We start from the raw sequence: 19,087 nt of genomic DNA, 5'->3' as shown, positions 1-19,087 counted from the left end.
CCCTAAATCATTGAAATTACAGATCTCTTCCAAAATAAGTGATCATCACACCTTTCCAACTCTATTCTCCAAGTAACCATTGAGATTCTTGGTATATTTTTTCTGTTTCCCTCTTCTTGATCTGACTCATTAGTGTGACATCTGTTTCTCTGGGTCTGATTTTTTTTTCTACTTTAACCTTTCTCCTATAGTTAAACAGTTAAGCTACTTACCCTTTTTCAATTACATAAAATGTTGCTATGAAAATCTTTGAACAAATAGACCTTTTCTTTTGTCTTTGATAGCATCAACAGGGTATATTGTCAGGGAATTATTGGGTCATAGTAATATGTTTATCCCTTTATTATTGACTACATATTGGCAGATTGCTCCCCCAAAGTAACTCTACAAGTTTGAAGTGTAATGAGGAATGAATACATATTTCTGTCTCACTAGCATTGAATTTTCTCACTTTTAATCACTTTGACTAATTTAATGTTATGGGGTTACCCTCAAATTGTTGTAATTTGTATTCCTTCAATTGTTAGTGAACTTTAATATTTTCCAAGTAAATAATAACCTGTAGTTCCCTTTTTAAAATTAGCTGTTTATTTTCCTAGACTATAAATCCATTGTAGATTAGAATTTACCAATGTAATTTACTGACTTACTAATAGTTCCTTTTTTATTTTAGGGATTAGTTTTTTTCATCTTTACCATCCAAGGAGCTAGTTGACATAGCAGCCATCTCACAGTCAGGAAGTCCTGGATTCAAGCTTACCTTCTTATATAATACTGGCTGTTGAATCCTGAGAAAGTGACTTATTTTCTGTGTTTTCTAGGCAGCTCTTTAAGACTGTAAACTGCAGAGAAGGTGATGACCTGTATTGGTGTCATCTGGAAGTTACCCATATTAATGAAATCAATACATTAAGTAACTTCTATATAGAATAATACAAAATTCAAATGAAATTTATATGGAAGAGCAAGCAGATAAGAATATTAATTGACCAAAAGATCAGCAGCTGAAGGATAAAGAAAGTCTAAAACATTACAAAATGATGCTAATGGAATAAATTTTTGCTAAAATTTGTCTGGTATTTTTCTTGTTTTTTTTTTGTTGTTGTTGTGGTTTTGCAATTAAAAATTTCAAATAGAAAAAATTTTTGTTTTGTCTCCAAAAATTCCTTCCATTTGTTGAATTGGAAAAAAATCTCCCTTCCACAATGGAGAGAACTATTTCCTTCCTTTTTTGTTGTTTGGGTTAAATAGTAAATCCTTTCCCCAATTTAAGAAAATTTGTTTTCTAAAGATTTTTAAAAATTACCTTTTATAGACATTGGATTAGATGTCTAGTCTGTTTTATTTCATTTATCTACTTCTCTATTTTTTTCCCATCCTCTGATAGTTTTGATGATAACTACTTAAGCTTCAAAAATAATAATTTTGTTTTTTACATTAGTCATTTTCCATTCATTTATTGTTTCTGGTAACATTTTAGTTAAGATGGTCGAATGTTTTTAATACAATACCATGTCATGTGTAAAGAATGATATTTTGGTTTTTTCAATCCTAGCATTAACCCCCTTTTAGTCCTGTTTTATTGCTAGAATTTCTAATAATGAAACAATCAAATAAAGCCAATAGGAAAGGGCATCCTTTTCTTTGGATTTGATTTTATTTGAAATGCTTGTGGTGCTTCTTCATTGAATGCTATATTGGCTACTCTGCTATCTCTTTATAACATAACCTGGCAATGTATGATGGATTAGGGAAAATATGAAACCGTGATAAATTAGAAAAAGCCTTGCTCTGACATTTATAAATTACATGACCATGGGCAAAACATTTTATCTTTAATTTATACATCTGAAATATGGAGATAATAATGTTTGTACTTCCAAACTTAAAAGTTTGTAAGAAGAAGGTACTTTGTAAATCTTAAAACTATATAAACATGAGTTTAAAATATTTTTGTTATAATGACACAGCATACAATTCCTTTTTGGTGTATTTAGGAAAGTAAAGGCCAAAACATATCTATAAATAAATCTGCTATCTTTTTACTAACAGTAATTTATAATTATCTTTTCCTTTGGGACTGATGGGAGTTAAAATTCTTTCCCTGCTGTATGTAAGCTAAATTGCTTCAGTTAAAAATAAAAATCAAAGACAAATATTTTTGCCTTTTTTGAGAAAAAATAAATTTTTCTGAAAGAACTGAAATAACTCTCCCTTTCTCCCTCCCCACATTGCTGTGACCCAATTGAGTATATTTGCCATTTTTATCTAGTGGAGAAAAACCCACAGTCAAGGTGGAGTTTCAGGAGTTTCAGGAGTTTGCTCTTTGCTGAAGTTCTCTCTACAAAGAATCATTTTAAAATTCGACTCAGTAATGTCTTGGGGCGGGGTCTAGTTGGGTGTGCTGTTAGATGGAACATCCCAAAGAAATCAGCCTGGGGTAACTTGGTAAGGGCCCCCATTAGTGAGAGATGCTTCAAAAGGAACAGATCAGTTTCAGCAGAAAGGACTGGCCAAAGTGGAAAAATAGGAGGAAGCACTGTGGCCCAACTCTCGTGACCTCTACAAGTCTTGGTCTTGACCACTTCATTCCAGATGGGGGAACTAAATGATCACTTCATTCCACATGGGAGAGCTGAAATTCAAGACTTGACTCCCAGGTACAAGGACCTGTAGCTGTATTACTCCACTTTGGCAGAGGGGGACCTAGAACTCAGCCCCTAAAAGAACAGGTTAAACTGTTAACTTTGATTAAAAATTACCAGCTTCAAAAATGAAATTCTAATTCACATCAATGGAGAAGAAATATAGTGATTAGAAACTGACTTGCCTAGCTGTTTACCAACGAAACCAACAATTTTAAAGAAATAAATGAATATTTATAAAATATATAAAATACTCAAATTTACAGTACAAGATAATAGAGAATTTAAACAACCCAGTCACAGAAAAAGAAATCAAATCATAAACATTAGCAGAGAAGCTAAACCAATATATCATAAAGATTATATAATTTTTTTTTTGCAAGGCAATGGGGTTAAGTGGCTTGCCCAAGGCCACACAGCTAGCTAATTATTAAGTGTCTGAAGCCGGAATTGAACTCAGGTCCTTCTGACTCCAGGGCTGGTGTTCTATCCACTGCGCCACCTAACTGCCCCCAAGATTATATAATTTTTAATAAATCTTTCTTGATTATGACCAATTTGAATTTATATAGAAATGCAGGATTGACTTAATATTAGGAAAAATATCTAATTGAATATATTATTAACTTGGACAACAAAAATAATATGATTATGTCACTATACACAGAAATAGACTTGATAAAATGCAGTATCCATTTACAATAATAATAGAAACTAGCATTTCCATAGCCTTTTAAGTTTTGCTAAATGCTTAATAATTTTTAACATCTGCCATCATCAGAATTAGTGAGATTTTCTTTTCAAGTCAAGAAAAAAAAGTTCTCGGATAAAGTCTAAGGGTATTCAACTTTCTGTCAGTTCTTTTTTTATGAAATAGAAACAAAAATGTAATTTTGCATAAAGCCAAACATTTTTGACTATATGATTGCAAGTCAAATGCAGAGTAAAAAAATTAATTGCTTCCCCCTCCCCCCCAGAGCATAGTAGGTTTTTGATAAAGGATGATTTCTTCAATGCCAAGTTTTCTTTGGCTCATCATTTGTGATGTCATTTTCTGTTTCATAATGAACCTGTCATTTTATTTTAAAGGATAATGATTTGTGTCAGTGATAAGCATGAACCATTGAGAAATTCTCTATTTAGATAAGAATACAGCTTATATTTTTGTGTTTTCACTGCTGTTTTTATATTATCCAGAGAGGGGAATCCTCAAATCAATATATTCGAACTAAGCTAATGATGGACTCTTATTGAATCATTGAAATATTTGGTGACTTGGTCACTCTGGAATACTAGAGATAGAGAGGAAATTTTTATTATTTTTGTTTAAAACAGTTTAATAATTGTGGGTACCAAACTGAAGCATAAGTTGGAGACTCTACAGCTTTTTCCAATTCTCACATGCCAAGACTGCTCTGTTTTGCTGCTAATTACAAATTGATTTTCTTATCTTCTTATGACAAAGAAAGGAATATGGGCTAGTTACAGTTTATAAAATAGAATTGTAGAACCATTTATCCCCCCTGAGAAGCCACTTGATTGATCTACTTAGGTAACTATTTGAGCATTTTATAAAGAAGTATATTCTTTAACAAATCTCAAGCCATTAATATGTTTGAACTATGCACTTGAAAAAGTTTTCTATTTGATTAGTTAATCTGAGGTTCATAGTTATTAATCACTTTGCCAACTTTCAGAAAAATCTATAATATGCCAATAATATGTCAATACTTGAAAGAAAGAGTGATAGGTCAGTGAGAATAAAGGAATAAGAGAGAGTGCTATCTCTTGCCTGGTATTGATTTTGCATTCCTATTCTCAACCATTATATATTTGATAACAGAAATGCTACATAGATTTTGGACTTCATCAATCCCAATTTTTTTTACTCACACAATTATTTCTTTGCAAAAGATACATCCTTCAGAAGTCCCAGTTTCTCAATAAAATGGCTTAATGAATCTACCATTTTGAGAAAGTTTACAATATGTTCAATTCAGCACATTTTCTATTCGTCTTTTTAATTTGGGAGTTATTGTCCCAGCTCTATTTTTTCTTTTTAAAAATTATTGTAGGGGGCGGCTAGGTGGTGCAGTGGATAAAGCACCGGCCTGGAGTCAGAAGTACCTGGGTTCAAATCCAGTCTCAGACACTTAATAATTACCTAGCTGTGTGGCCTTGGGCAAGCCACTTAGCCCCCTTTGCCTTGCAAAAAACCTAAAAAAAAATATTGTACTATGAAGCTTTTTGGTAGTAATAACCTTCCTTCCTTCCTTCCTTCCTTCCTTCCTTCCTTCCTTCCTTCCTTCCTTCCTTCCTTCCTTCCTTCCTTCCTTCCCTCCCTTTGAGCTGGATTGGCATCTCTGGCTATGAGTAACAGAAAAAAAAAATCAATGTCCATTATGCTTGGGGAACTAAATCACCTCAACTTTGGAACTTCCATCCTGATTGGTGAGTGAGTGAGCAAGCAAAAACTCAACTAGTCCATTCTGTCAGGTCATCTCCAGACTACCAGACCAGACTGACTATTTTACATCCTTTCTAGCTGTTCACCTTAGCCCAGTCATCTTAACATTAACTCTGCTTAACAATAACTCAGTATTATAATAATGCCATCGTTTCTGGAAAGGATGTGTCAACTGAATACCCTATAAATCATGGTTGCCATAACTTCCAGAGACATCTTTCCTTTGTACATTTCCCTTGCTTCCCCCCCTGCAGAAGATGTAACCAGGAGTTAATTGCCTCCCTTTTGTATTTCCATACTCAGCATTTATTATGGTACCCAGCTTTTTCATTCATTTGAGATTATTTTTTTCTGTCTTTAGTATCTTTCCTTCCTTCAGATCTCAAGACAATTGATTGAAGTGCCCTTAAAATTATGTCTTCTCCAGCACAGATCTCTTCAAATACTTAGTCCAAGCCAATTGCTTTTCCCATTCATATCCTCCTTCAAACAGTTTCAGTTTCCTCTATAAGTATATCTAGAATGTCTTGAGCAGCTAGGTGGTACAATGGATAGAGCACTGGCCTTGCAGGCAGGAGGGCAGGAGTTCAAATCCAGCCCTAGACACTTGCCACTTACTAGCTATGTGACCTTGGGCAAGTCACTTAACCCTGATTGCCTCACATCCAGGACCATCTCCAGTCATCCTGATTCATATCTGGCCACTGGACCCGGATGGCTCTGGAGGGGAAAGTGATACTGGGTGACTCAGCACAGTCACCCCCTCACTCAAATCCAGTTTGGATGAATGTCATGGCATCACCGCCCTGCTATTGTGGTCTTCAAAATGAAGGACAAACATTATCATTATCTAGAATGTGTATGATGCTAGAGTTCAAATATGTTGGTTCTACTCTCCTTCATGGTGAAAAGACTTGGTTATCAAAATCTTAGTAGATACTTTCCATCTTTCATTTGCTCTCATTTTTTTTCTCCTTAACTGTTCTTGGGATGATATTACCTAGTAAGGTCTCTTGCAAAGCTTACTTTAAACTTTTAAATTTTTACTCTTTGTCATTTTTTATGAGACTATTGCTCATAATTTTTCTACCATTTTTCTCCATATTACAATCAAGTCAAGCTTTCACAAAAAAATTCAACAATAGACCACATCTTTTTATACATACATAATAGATATATATATGTATTGTGTCAGATTACGTGAAAGATAAGTCAGTTGAAATGTTTTAAAATTAAAATTAAGCAAGGCATAAAAGAGAGAATTTATAATTGCCAAAGGTGTTCTGCATATTTTGGAGGATATGCACCCAAGGTTCAAGTGAAAGAAGGATTCCCTATAGATGCTGAAGGAAACCTTATATTTCTGTTGGCCCTTAATATTGTCTTGGTTGCATCAAACTCTGTAATTAATACTGCAGAGCTTCCCAAGTGAGATTATTAATCATTCAAAAGTGTTTAGCCTAACTATTCACACAGGAAACATAATCCTATTATCCATACTGATATAGTTGGATAGATAACCTATAGGGTTTGGCTCTCAAAATATACATCTTGGACTGGTGGGAAATAAGTTGAACCCATAGTTGAGAAAGGAAAGACTAGGATTGCCAAAAGTTTGAACTAAAAACTTATTTTAAATATCTTTTTCTTCCATTGATAATTGTAGAGCTACAATCTTTAAAGAAATTACATTGTATATTACCAAATAGTAATGGAGAGGTGTATGGTGGGTGTGAGTTGGTTGCAATATTATGAGTAAGTAATTAAGAAGAATTGTAAAGAATGTCATGGGAGAAATGTGTGACTGAAAAAGAGATGGATTTGTCATGTAACAAGAGCAAGGGAAAACCGGTTGATAGCCTGGTTTCTTCTATTTGTGATTCCAGGATAGCTGGAGAACTCAAGGAAGGCCCCTGGCGTTTTCATTGGATCCTATTAGAAATCCTATAGGAGAACTCTAGCAAGTATGGAGGGAATACCTGTATTGATAGCATCAGATCCAATTGTATATATTATGTACTATCAAATTATGTTTGAGAGTCTACATTTAAATGATGTTTACAATAACTGGCTGTTATTTTATCTTTTGTTATACATTCAAAAATTAATTTTAGTTCATTTTATTCCATTTTGTGTTCAAATTTACATATTTTGGTCAGTTCTGAACCATTTTAAGTCTTAAATAACAAATAAAAATCTCCTTGTTGATTTGTCTGAAATGACAATCAAGCCAAATACAACTTCCTAGTAATGTATCATATTGGGGCCTATGACTATTTATTTTTAATCTTCATTTCTTATGGTATTGTAAATGAATCAGAAAATTTGCTCCTTTCTGAACCATTAACATTAATGATGGTTTGTGTTTTTATAGTGCATTTCACTTAAGTATCTCACCTCAGAAATATTTTTACATTACATTTTATAATGTCTTGGCGTGAAGCCAAGAATAATATTTTCAGCAAAACCTCTTTTAAAAAATATACAAAACAAGATTTTCAGAGAAATCTTGTCAGAAATGACCAACCATTAATCATTTATTTGATATGCACCAATGGTGGGGCAGCTAGGTGGCACAGTGGATGGTGCACCAGCCCTGGAGTCAGGAGGATTTGAGTTCAAATTCAGCCTCAGACAGTTAATTACCTAGCTGTGTGACCTTGGGCAAGTCACTTAACCCCATTGCCTTAAATAAAAAAAAAAAAGAAATACACCAGTGCCAAGGAATGCTTTCTATAATTTAATTCATAACTCGATTTGGAAGAACAGTAAAGAGAATGAAAATTTCTTTGATAGTTTTTAAAACTACCTAATTTAATAAACAAACTTAATATTTAATTGCTAGATTCCATCAATATATATCAGATTTGAATGCATATTAGCCTTCTTAGGTGCATTTTATATTAATAATATTGTTTTATAAATTTAGATAGCTGTTTTTAATTAGATTCTGCATTTTTTTTGCCCTGAAATAAGTAGAGGTCGATAACTTTTCATTGCATTAGATTCACAAAAGAAGAGATTTAGCATATATATATATATATATACATATATATATGTATATATATACATATATATATGTATTTATGTATATCCAGTGATTCATTTATTTTCCTTAGAATTTATGATTTTTATGATTTCACAAATTGAGAAATGCCATGCTTTAAAACAGAGAAACAGAAAAGTATGGTATTTGACATCTTTGCTGGGTTTCCCTGAAAACTTCAGATAATTTAAGAGAAAACAAGCATACTCAGATCAGCCACACTTGAGACTAGACTAGGCAAGAAAAAAGGAATCACCACAAAAATAATCAGGAAAAATGGGTTAACTGTAAAATTACACAAAGAAAACAAAAACAATTTCCACTGGAATTAGTTCTAAAGTAAATAGTAGCCAAAATAAAATTTTCTACTAAAGGATCTGGGATCTGCATAGTGGCATCTTCTAATACAACTTCAAAACCAAATTGCATTATATGAAAGAAAATGAAGCATGAAACTAAATCTTGGTCCACTAAAAGTGATTGCTTTCTGGACAAAACTGAGGAGGAAAATCCATACCTGCAAAGCATGCAAAGAAAGGAATTTATGACAGTTATATGTTCATTTAAACAATAATAACCCATACGCTGCAGTCCAATCAATATGGCTTTCTTTCTATTCTTCACATAGGACATTCCAATTCAGTGACTCAGCACTGGTCCCATATGTTCAGAATCAATTCTCTTTTTACCTTTATCATAGTCTCCTTCTTCCTTTAAGGTCTTGCATAAAACCTCTCCTGGTTCCTACAACTACTTATGTCCTCCTTTCCAAACTACTTATATGCTGTGTAGTAACCAATGATCTCTTATTTACCAAATGCTAAATTTAGCAATTATAAATAAATGACAAATGATTTCCATGATAAATAAGTGCAATAGGTTTTTTTCCCCTCAATCCTCATCCCTCTTGATCTTTCTACAGTTTTTACCACTGTATATCACTCTTTTCTCTAAGTAGGATTATTATTCTTCTGTCTATCTGACTTCTCAGTCTCCTTTACTGGAGCTTCATCCAGGTCATACCTGCTAGCCAGAAGTATCTCCAAGTTCTATCCTGGGCTGTCTTCTTTTCTCCCTCTATTCATTTCAATTGATTTCATCAGTCCTTGTGGATTGAAATATCATCTCTAAATGATGATTCTCAAATATACTTTTCCAGCCCTAACTTCCAGTCTTGCTTCTCCAACTACTTGTCAGACATCTTAGACATTTAAAATTTAGTATTTTCCAAATTGAAATCATTACCTTTCCCTATTCCTCAAATTTCCTGTTATTTCCAAACTTCTCTGTTTACTGTGGAGAGCATCACCATCCCACTCTCCCACTCTCAACCTAAATGTCATCCTTGACTCCTTATTCTTTCTTACCCTCCCATATCCAATCTGATACAATAACATTGATTTTACCTTTGTAACTTCCCTCAACTATACTCCCTTCTCTCCTCTGAAACTGGCACCCATCCCTCAGGTGTTGGCACTTATGGCCTCACATGATTTCAATAACCTGCCAATAGGTCTAAAGGCTACAAATCTTTTGTCATTCTAATCCAATGTCAGCTGCCAAAGTAATCTCTCTAAAATTTCATTAAACTCCAGCGACTCCCTATCACTTCCAGAATCAAATATAAAAATCTCTTTTTGATATTCAGGTACCCCTCCTTACCCTTCTTGTCCTCTTACACCATACACCCCAAAGTATACTCTGATCCAGTGATACTGACCTCTGCCATGCTCCTTGAACAAGATGCTTCCAGACCAATGACTGTCCATGGTTGGAATGTTCTTGCTTTGTCGCTGTCTCTTGGCCTCCCTGGCTTCCTTCCAGCCTCAGCTAAAATATGATCCTCTTTTTTGGGATACCTTTCCCAGTCCTTAAATCTAGTGCATTCCCTCTCTTTGTTATTCCCTGTATATGGTATATATCTTTTTTGTATGTAATTGTTTGCAATATTTCCTTCTGAAATAGATTGTAAGCTTCTTGATGTCAGAGACTATCTTTTAGTGACTTTTATTTTCAGTTCTTAAGTATAGTGGCTGACACTAAACTGACTCCCCCATTAGAGTGTAAACTTCTAGCAAGTAAAAGTTCTTTCATTCTTATTTATTTATTTATTAGATTTTTGCAAGGCAATGGGGTTAAGTGACTTGCCCAAGGTCACACAAAGTATGAAGCCAGATTTGAACTTTGGTCCTTCTGACTCCTAGGCCACTGCTGTATGCACTGTGCCACCTAACTGTCCCAGTTCTTTCATTCTTAATACTTTTATCATCAGTATGATACTTGGCACCTTAAAGGTATTTCATAAATATTTGTTGATTAATTCATTCTCTATCTTTTTGTATTCCATGCCCTTACTCTTTCCTTCTGTCTTTGCCTTATCCATTGCTTAGATGTATCACATAGGAAATTTACTGTACAAAAATTTTAAATTTTATATTTACTGAATAAAAAATAACCTTTGCATCCTAGTATTTCAGAACACATATATCCTTATGATTTTATTACATAAAATAAAAGATTATTTAAAGATAGCCTAGGACTTTAGTCATTGGTCCCTTTTCATTCCCATGGCCCTGGTTCAGCTTTCCTAGATTGGTATAGTGATCCCTCACTAAATGTTTACATTTGAATTTGTACATAACTATTTAAGTAGCATTCTCTTACCTTCCGGATATTGATTTTATATTGAATCACATTCCCTGACAAATAGTGCTGTGATGACAAAGGAAGGAATCATGGTTAAGACAGGGATCATGGGAAGATTCATTCCCAAAAAAGGTACTATTTTACTTGAGCTTTAAAGGATGCAATAGGAATTTGATGGGCAGATTATAGGACTGATATGGGGCTGGGGGTAGGAATTCTAGGCCTAAGAATTATCAGACACAAAGGTGCAAAGAATCTCTAGGGGATGGCCAGTAGGCAAAGGAAGGATGCTCATGGACAGCAGTGAGTGTATCAGTTTTGGAGTAGTAGGAGTTAAACATGGAGAGGTAGATAGAGGAGACTGTAGGCAGCTTTAAACACCAGGCTAAAGAGTTTAGACTTTATCCTGTAGTCAGTGGAAAAGAACTGAAAGCTGGCCACCTGAGGGTGATGTGGACAGAGTTAGGTTTTAAAAAGATTGATGTGTCATTTTATGATGGATTAGAGCAAGGAGATACTGGCGTCTAGAGTCTCCTCACATGGTTTTCCTGCTGCATCATCTTCCCTTGCTACCTTAAAAGGCCGATGAACAGGAGCCATAAATTCTGCTTCCCCATAGCCCTTAATTGTTGTTCTTTGATACTGAGAAGACCAGGAAGGAGATGGAAGAGTAAAGTCAGTGCCAAAAGACTTGATTCAGTTGAGCCAGAAGCAGGCAGCCCGGCAGGACTTCTGTCAAGCTAAGCAGCTTCTTCTAGAGCCGCGGTAGGAAACCTTTTTTCTGCCAAGGGCTATTTAGATATTTATAACATCATTCTCAGGCCATACAAAATTATCAACTTAAAAATTAGCCTGCTTTATTTGGTCAAACATTTAACTAATTCACCCCTAAAAAACTTTATTGAATTTTGAGTCCCTCCTATGGTTGCTTTGGCAGCAACAGACCAAATGATTTTGCAGGCCTTATATGGCCTGCAAGCCGGACGTTCTCTGCCCCTTTTCCAGAGGAAGGACTTCTTTTTTATACTCTGAACCCCTTCAGCAGTCCTTTTTAGAATGTTTTTAAATAATGAAAGGAAATACTAAATTTCAGTTAGGGATTAGTAGAAATAAGAATATACAATTTTTTCTCATTCAAGGTCATAAAATGCTCTTGAAATCTATCTATGGACATGAGCAGCAAGATTGCAGACTGCTTTGTGACATCTTTGGCATAAGTGAGTCCTCCTAGGAAGATACAGGATTCTTGTATTGACTCATTCTCTACAAGCTGGTCTGAGCTCACCCTGCCTTACATCCCCCACCCCCCAACCTCCCCAATGTAGGTACAGTTTTCTTTGGTTAAGTCCTTGTCCAGGGACCTGCTTTATGTCTAAGGGAAGTGTATGAACTAGTCAGAGATGTTGTGGTAACAACCCCTTAATGAGCTTGGATACTGAGGATAGCAAATAAGATGAAATTCAGTTTGATGCCAAGCTTTATCGCAAGCAATGAGAATGGGGGGAAGGGAGACAGAAAAGGAAAGGCAACAATTCTACAACTCCAGTATATACACTGGCATATAGTATATCACATGTGAGGACAGCAGTATATTGGGAGCACAGAGACATGAATCCATTCAGCAAGAAGGGGGTATTCTGAGGTACCCTTCTAAAAGTGGAGTTCTTGTATTGTGATTTTAGGTGACACCCCGGGAGCTCACCAATTTGCATATCAAAGATCAGGGCAAACTATTAACAAGGAAGAAGACAAGTTGTTGGTAGAGAAAATATTATTTGGGAGATGTAGCTGTTCTAAACTTCTAAATATATTATTGTCTTTTTCCATGAGTATGTTCCATGGACTTACAACCTCCCTTAATAGTATACTGTCATGAGACCCTCAAGACCAGTAGACCTAATTTTATAATATGGACCATATTCTCTGATTCCCTACAATCTCACAAACCTCTTTAAAAGAGAAATTATGTGCCAAAGATAAATCAACTTTAGCTGTTTCCTTGAGAATTCAAAACAAGGTTAAAAAAAACAAAACACCCAATCCTAGGAACCCAGGCTGATCCTGAGCCCCCTGAATACCCCTCCTCCCCTCCCATAATATGGCAATAAACCACACTAGCAGAACCAAGGACACAGCCCAGGCTTACACCAGAATTTATGATCCTTTCTACCTCTTTCCAGTACTGTCTATATCCTGATTCCAGGCTGTAGAAGTCTGGACCTTGTCACTGCCTGGGCCTTGTCACAGCTCTTCAAGAGCTAATCTGGAATATTAGCATAGCAAGGCTTTGAACTTCCTTTGCTAGAGAAAGTTGACTCTGAACTGCTTGTGTTGGGCCAGAGAAAGGAACAGAGGCAAGTCATCATGAGAGAAGACCAAACTTGGAGTTGTGGAGCCCTCCAACAAACCAGAGAAAGAGCACAGCACCTAGCAGGGGCTATTTCTGACCTCCCAAAAGTCAATTGAGTCAGAGATCTAGGCTGGTGAACCATGAACCAACTGCCCTTTGTAGGAGAAGGCTGAGACATTCCAAAAACCAACCTCCACAATCTGCAAAATGAAGGAAAATGATTTAACACTTGCTGAGACAGAGGACCCTGGGGAATTTAAAAATATGGAATCACAACACACTGTTTATCAATCATTTGAAAAAGAAATGAAAATTGTGAGAGCAAAACTAATTAGCTGAAAAGAAAAACTTGAATCTTCAATGGCAAGCCTGGCCAAAGAAAGAAAAGAAAGAACAATAGATTGGGAATAAAATTATATAGAGATGAAGGACAACCTAGAAGAGGAAAAGCAAAAACCCAAAAAATATTAAAAGAAAATATGCTTACTATGCAAGCAAAATATATGAATCTCAAAGACAGGTTATGTAGAGACAACCTAAGGATAAGAGGTTTCCCCGAAGAGTATGACAAAACTAGAAACCCCCCCAAAAAAACCTTAACATCATGATGAAGGAAATTTTAGAAGCCCAGACTTAAACCATGCACAAAAGAGGAGATATTAAAAATTAGAGAGGCAATAGGTAAATTGGGAAACAAAAACTCCATAGAAATGATAAAACTAAAAGCTGTTTTTTGAAGATTAATAAAATCAATAAAATATTAGCTAATGTGATTAAAAAGAAGAAAGCAGAAAATTAAATTGATAGAAAATGAGCAAGGTGAAATCACAAAAACAAGAAGAAATGAAAAGAATAATCAGAACAAACTATACACAGTTAAATTCTTTTTTTAAAAATTTTATTTTAAGGCAATGGGATTAAGTGACTTGCCCAAGATCACACAATTAGTAACTGTCTGACTAACAGGTCCTTCTGACTCCAGGACCAGTGCTCTATCCACTGCGCCACCTAGCTGTCCCACATGGTTACATTCTAACAAAACTGAAAACAAAAGAGAGAGAATACCTTCAAAAATATAATATGCCCAAACTATCAGAAGACCAAATAGGATTCTTAAATAACCTACTTTCAGAAAAGGAAATTGATCTAGCTGTAAAGATACTCCCAAAAGAAAACTCTTGGAGTTGATGGATTCTGAAATTTTTAAAGAACAGTTTAGCACCCATAATTCCCAATTCTAAAAAAATTGAGAAAACACCCTGACAGAATCCTTTTAAGAGAGAAACGTAATCTTATACCTAAACTAGGGAACGATTAAACACTATAGATCAATAATCATTAATGAACTAAAGATGCTAAATCTAGCAGAAAGCTGAACAATTTAAGTCTATAAGTTGGTTGAGCAGAGACAAGCTTGGGAGAGAACCGTCCAGGCTTAAACTAAACAAAAAAGAGGAGATATTAAAAATTAGAGAGGAAAATAGATAAATTGTAAACCAAAAACTCAGAGAAATGATAAAACTAAAAGCTCGTTTTTTGAAGAGTAATAAAATCAATGAAATCTTAGCTAATGTGGTTAAGCAGAATTAAAACTTGAGGCGAGTCACAAGTCTGGAATTGTGGACCAAACAGCTGTAGCCAAAAGGCCAACAAAAATCTGGTTAATCAGTGGAGTCAACCAAGCGGAATTGACTGCTGACCCCTTCCTTCTTTGTCTACCAGATCAGTGGTCTTTCCCACTGATGGACAACATAGCAATAGTTCACATTTACAGCGTTTTAGAATATCCAATGAGGTGAATGCCGCAGTCATTATTCTCCGCCTTTTATATGTTAAGTGATGCTGGTCTTTTTCCACCTGCCCTTTTATAGGCACTGGAGGAAGAACTGGTGTGGGACAGGCTAGAACCTACCTGCCTAGAACTTGGTCCAGAATATGTATTGGGGGTGCTATCTTGGGATAAACCACCAGATGGCCCTCCTGGCTGGAACTACCAGCCCAGACCTATCATAAACAGCATAAACTCAGCTTCCCAGTACCCTGCCCAGTTCTCTGCTACATCCGGTATTCAAAATGTTTTTTGAAAATTTTCATTGCATAGTATTTCACACATTTTATTGAATAATATTTCACTTCAGAGATGACCACTGTCTTGGAGCTGGATAAACAGGATTTGGCAAGCCCTGAAATTACAAAGGTGACTCCAAGTAGCTCCTCTGTGTCACCTCTGTACAAAAACTGGGGACAACAGAACTTTCTATTTCTGAAAGTAATAAAGTGCTCAGCCTTAGTTCAGTTCAGTTGAACAAGCACTGAATTTGTACAGTTCAATGAATCCCATAGTTCTTTAGTGATGACACTATTTAGTCACATCCTAGAACCACAAAGGGACTTTTCTGTGATATAATTTCCCATCGTCGAGGAGTGCATTGAAGTAAAGGAGATGTGTGAAAACCACATAGATGTGTAATAGTGTGTGAAGTATAACAAAGCAAATTGTTAACAGTAACATTAAACTTGTCAGAACAAGTCTTTTTTCCTAGAGTACACTACTGGTTCTCAAGATCTGAAATCCTGAGCTTAAACTTTTTATTCTGGAAATCAAACTAGGTTTTTAATTCCATTGAATACATAAGTGATTTTCAATATACTTGTTCATCATGGGAATGCTATAATAATTTGACACTTAAGCATTCCCGATCCTCCTTAATTCTAATACCTGCTTTCTCTTGATTATTTCTTATTTATGCTGCATATAGTTATTTACTCTTGTTTTTGTTTTTTTACTCTCTTTTTTTTTTTAGCAAGGCAGTGGGGTTCAGTGACTTGCCCATGGTCACACAGCTAGGTAATTATAAAGTGTCTGAGGTCAGATTTGAACTCAGGTCCTCCTGACTCCAGGACCAGTGCTCCATCCATTGTGCCACCTAGCTGTCCCTATATAGTTTATTTATACATAGTTGTCTACTATACTACATTATAAACTCTTCAAGGGCAGGAACTATCTTTTGCCTTTTTTGTAAGCCTAGTAGTTAGGAAAGTGCTTGAAATGTAGTAAGCATTACATAAATGTTTATTGATGAACTGACTGACTCAGCATAGCAAGGTCTAAAATAAAGAAAGGGATTTTAAAGATATTTTTAAAACAATAAAATAATCATTTTTGTTTCAAAACTTCTTTTGAATTTGAATATACAAAAATGATATTCTTAAGCATAAAAACATATACTTTAAAAGTCTTCTGATATTTTAAAAGTATTCTGAAAGAGGCTCCTGTCTCTACTTCCCATTAACTTTCTTCTTTCCTCCTTCAGGGTGCTCTCTCTCTCTCTCTCTCTCTCTCTCTCTCTCTCTCTCTCTCTCTCTCTCTCTCTCTCTCTCATTCTCCCATTTGTAAACAGGCATCAGAGTATTCAGTAAGAAAACTTCTGGTTCTTTTCCAGGCATATTTACTATTTCAGACTCATTTATCCCCACACAGATCTCCTACCTTTTCTCTCATGTGTGTTTCTCTCAGATGTCTGTTTCTCTGGCAGGTTGGGCATCCCCAGAAGGCTAAGGGGTAGCATGGTCTGCTACCTGTATGCATCTCCATGAAGCACTTAGCATCCCTGTGAGCTGTCTAAGGCTTGCTTGGCAGCCTTGTCTAATCCTTTGATTTTAAACGCCCTGAGCAGCAGTGCAATGCAGGATGGCAAAGTCTTGGCCACTCAATTTATATTATTCCCTTGAGGCTGCACAAATAACAAACTTTCCCTCCTCCTTTCCTCCCACTCACTTCCAAAGGAATGCTAAGCCAGCCAAGCCTGCCTAATAAGGTGGAACATCATCTGAGGGGCTAGGTGACTTGTCTGAGGTTGTTTGTCCTGGGATTTGACCCAATATCTCTTGACCAATGCTCTTTCCACAACTCATTGCTGTTTAGTGATTTGTTAAGTGCAAGGCTCACTACCGATTTAGTATTCAGTAGTAGAATAAATTATATGAAGTTATTTCTCAAGAAATATAAGTAAAGGGTCCAGAAAACGTTAACTTTCCTCTCAAACAAAAAAATACATTACCTAGATATCTGTATTATAATGCATAACTAATGTAAAGGCATACTTCTCCCTACCCCCTAACCTCTCTACATTCATTTTGATGAAGAAATTGGTTTGGGTACAGAACTAAACCACCAAAACCTAAATTCCCTTTAATAGGTAGAGAACAGAGTTCAGACAATCTGAAAATTGTTGCTTACTCTTCTAAGGGACTGATGAGAGTTCTGGAGTGCAAGTGGAAGGGAGAGATGAGGAAATTGGGAAGAACGGTGGAGATGGGAAGTTTTTAGTCTGAAGAAAAGGAAGACAAAGGACAATAGCCAAGACTTTGAGAGGTTGTCATATGGAAGAAGTAATAAATTTGTTGTTCGAGGTAGAACCGGTAATAGTAGATAGAATTTCAGAAACAGATAGATTTGGTATCAGAAAAGCCTCCAAACAATTAAGGAGACTCCCCGCAGTAGTATTAATGAATTTAGACTACCCTTTTTAGAACCTAGGCAGTGAATATAATTCAACAAGCATTTAATTAAGTATCTTCTCAATCTGAGGGGCAGTAGTGGATAGAACTCTGAGCTTGGGGATCAGAAAGACTCATCTTCCTGAGTTCAAACTGATCTCAGGCATTTATTAGCTGGGCAATTAGCTTGGGTAAGTCATTTAACCCTGTTTGCCTCAGTTTCTCATCTGTAAAATGAGTTAGAGAAGGAAATGCTAAACTACCCAATATCTCTGTCAAAAGATCCCAAAATGAGGTCATAGAAGGGCCATAGAAAAGACTGAAACAGGGGCGGCTAGGTGGCGCAGTGGATAGAGCACCGGCCCTGGAGTCAGGAGTACCTGAGTTCAATTTTGGCCTCAGACACTTAATAATTACTTAGCTGTGTGGCCTTGGGCAAGCCACTTAACCCCATTGCCTTGCAAAAACCTAAAAAAAAAAAAAAGACTGAAACAACACAATAATAACTGTGAAGGAGAAGAGGGAGGGATACATAGAATACTGTGGTGATGTTCTCTCCATCTTGTGAAGATGACCTAGTCCTCTGTTCTCAAGGACTTAGCACATTCTAATAGGGCATGTACCCAAACAAATATGGTACAAGATAAGCTATGATAAGAAAAAAAGTGAGATCAAGATATTCCTCTAGGAAAATTTGAGTAGTTTGCCTGGGAGGAAAAAAAGGTTTGAAAAGGAAGCACTGGTGGGGGCGGCTAGGTGGCCCAGTGGATAGAGCACCAGCCCTGGAGTTGGGAGTACCTGGGTTCAAATCCGGCCTCAGACACTTAATAATTACCTAGCTGTGTGGTCTCGGGCAAGCCACTTAACCCCACTGCCTAGCAAAAACCTAAAAGAAAAAAAGAAAGAAAAGGAAGCACCACCAAGCTGTACTTTGTTTAAAGGATGGGGAGACCTGAGCATGTCTGTAAACAGAAATATTAAAGATTCATTTTTAAAAAGAAAGAGATTAGAGATGAGAAGTGAAAAAAGTCCTTGAGGAGATGGGATCAAGGGAACATGTGAAAAGATCATTCTTGGCAAAGAGGAAGGGCTACTTCATGATGGGCCCAGAGGGGGGAAAAGCAAAAGTTAGGTCAAAACATGGAGAAGAATTGAGCTGGAATAAGGATGGGAGGAGGGAGTTGAGGGAGCAAGGACAGATCTCTTGAATCTTTTTTGGGGGGATCATGAAGAATAGTATATTGATATTTATTTCTTATGGTAAAATCTACTCCGTCTCAAATCTGCCACGTAAGAACTTTGGACCGTAATTGTTTTTGAGTCGAAGAATACTTATTAAAGGGTTCCCCTCACAATTGGTTCTCGTAGGAATTCTGGACTATTTAGAAATATTTAGAAATGTACATAAAACTTCTTGGATCAAAAAATATTGT

General features: G+C 36.0%; 2 protein-coding genes across 3 annotated transcripts in view; one reads left to right on the top strand and one right to left on the bottom strand.

Moving 5' to 3' along the window:
* The window catches only part of TLCD4 (TLC domain containing 4), a 142,978-nt gene extending 126,142 nt beyond the window's left edge, over positions 1–16,836 (bottom strand). For both annotated transcript variants that reach the window (XM_074188221.1, XM_074188219.1), the window contains exon 1: positions 16,645–16,836. The gene's annotated coding sequence lies outside the window, so the exon portion shown is untranslated. The remainder of the gene's footprint in view (positions 1–16,644) is intronic.
* ALG14 (ALG14 UDP-N-acetylglucosaminyltransferase subunit) overlaps positions 1–19,087 on the top strand; it is a 154,446-nt gene that overhangs the window by 5,243 nt on the left and 130,116 nt on the right. The window lies entirely within an intron of this gene.

This window comes from Macrotis lagotis, chromosome 5, assembly GCF_037893015.1.
Source record: "Macrotis lagotis isolate mMagLag1 chromosome 5, bilby.v1.9.chrom.fasta, whole genome shotgun sequence".
NCBI classification, from domain to species: Eukaryota; Metazoa; Chordata; class Mammalia; order Peramelemorphia; family Peramelidae; genus Macrotis; species Macrotis lagotis.
This window is presented reverse-complemented; position numbering and strand designations above follow the sequence as displayed.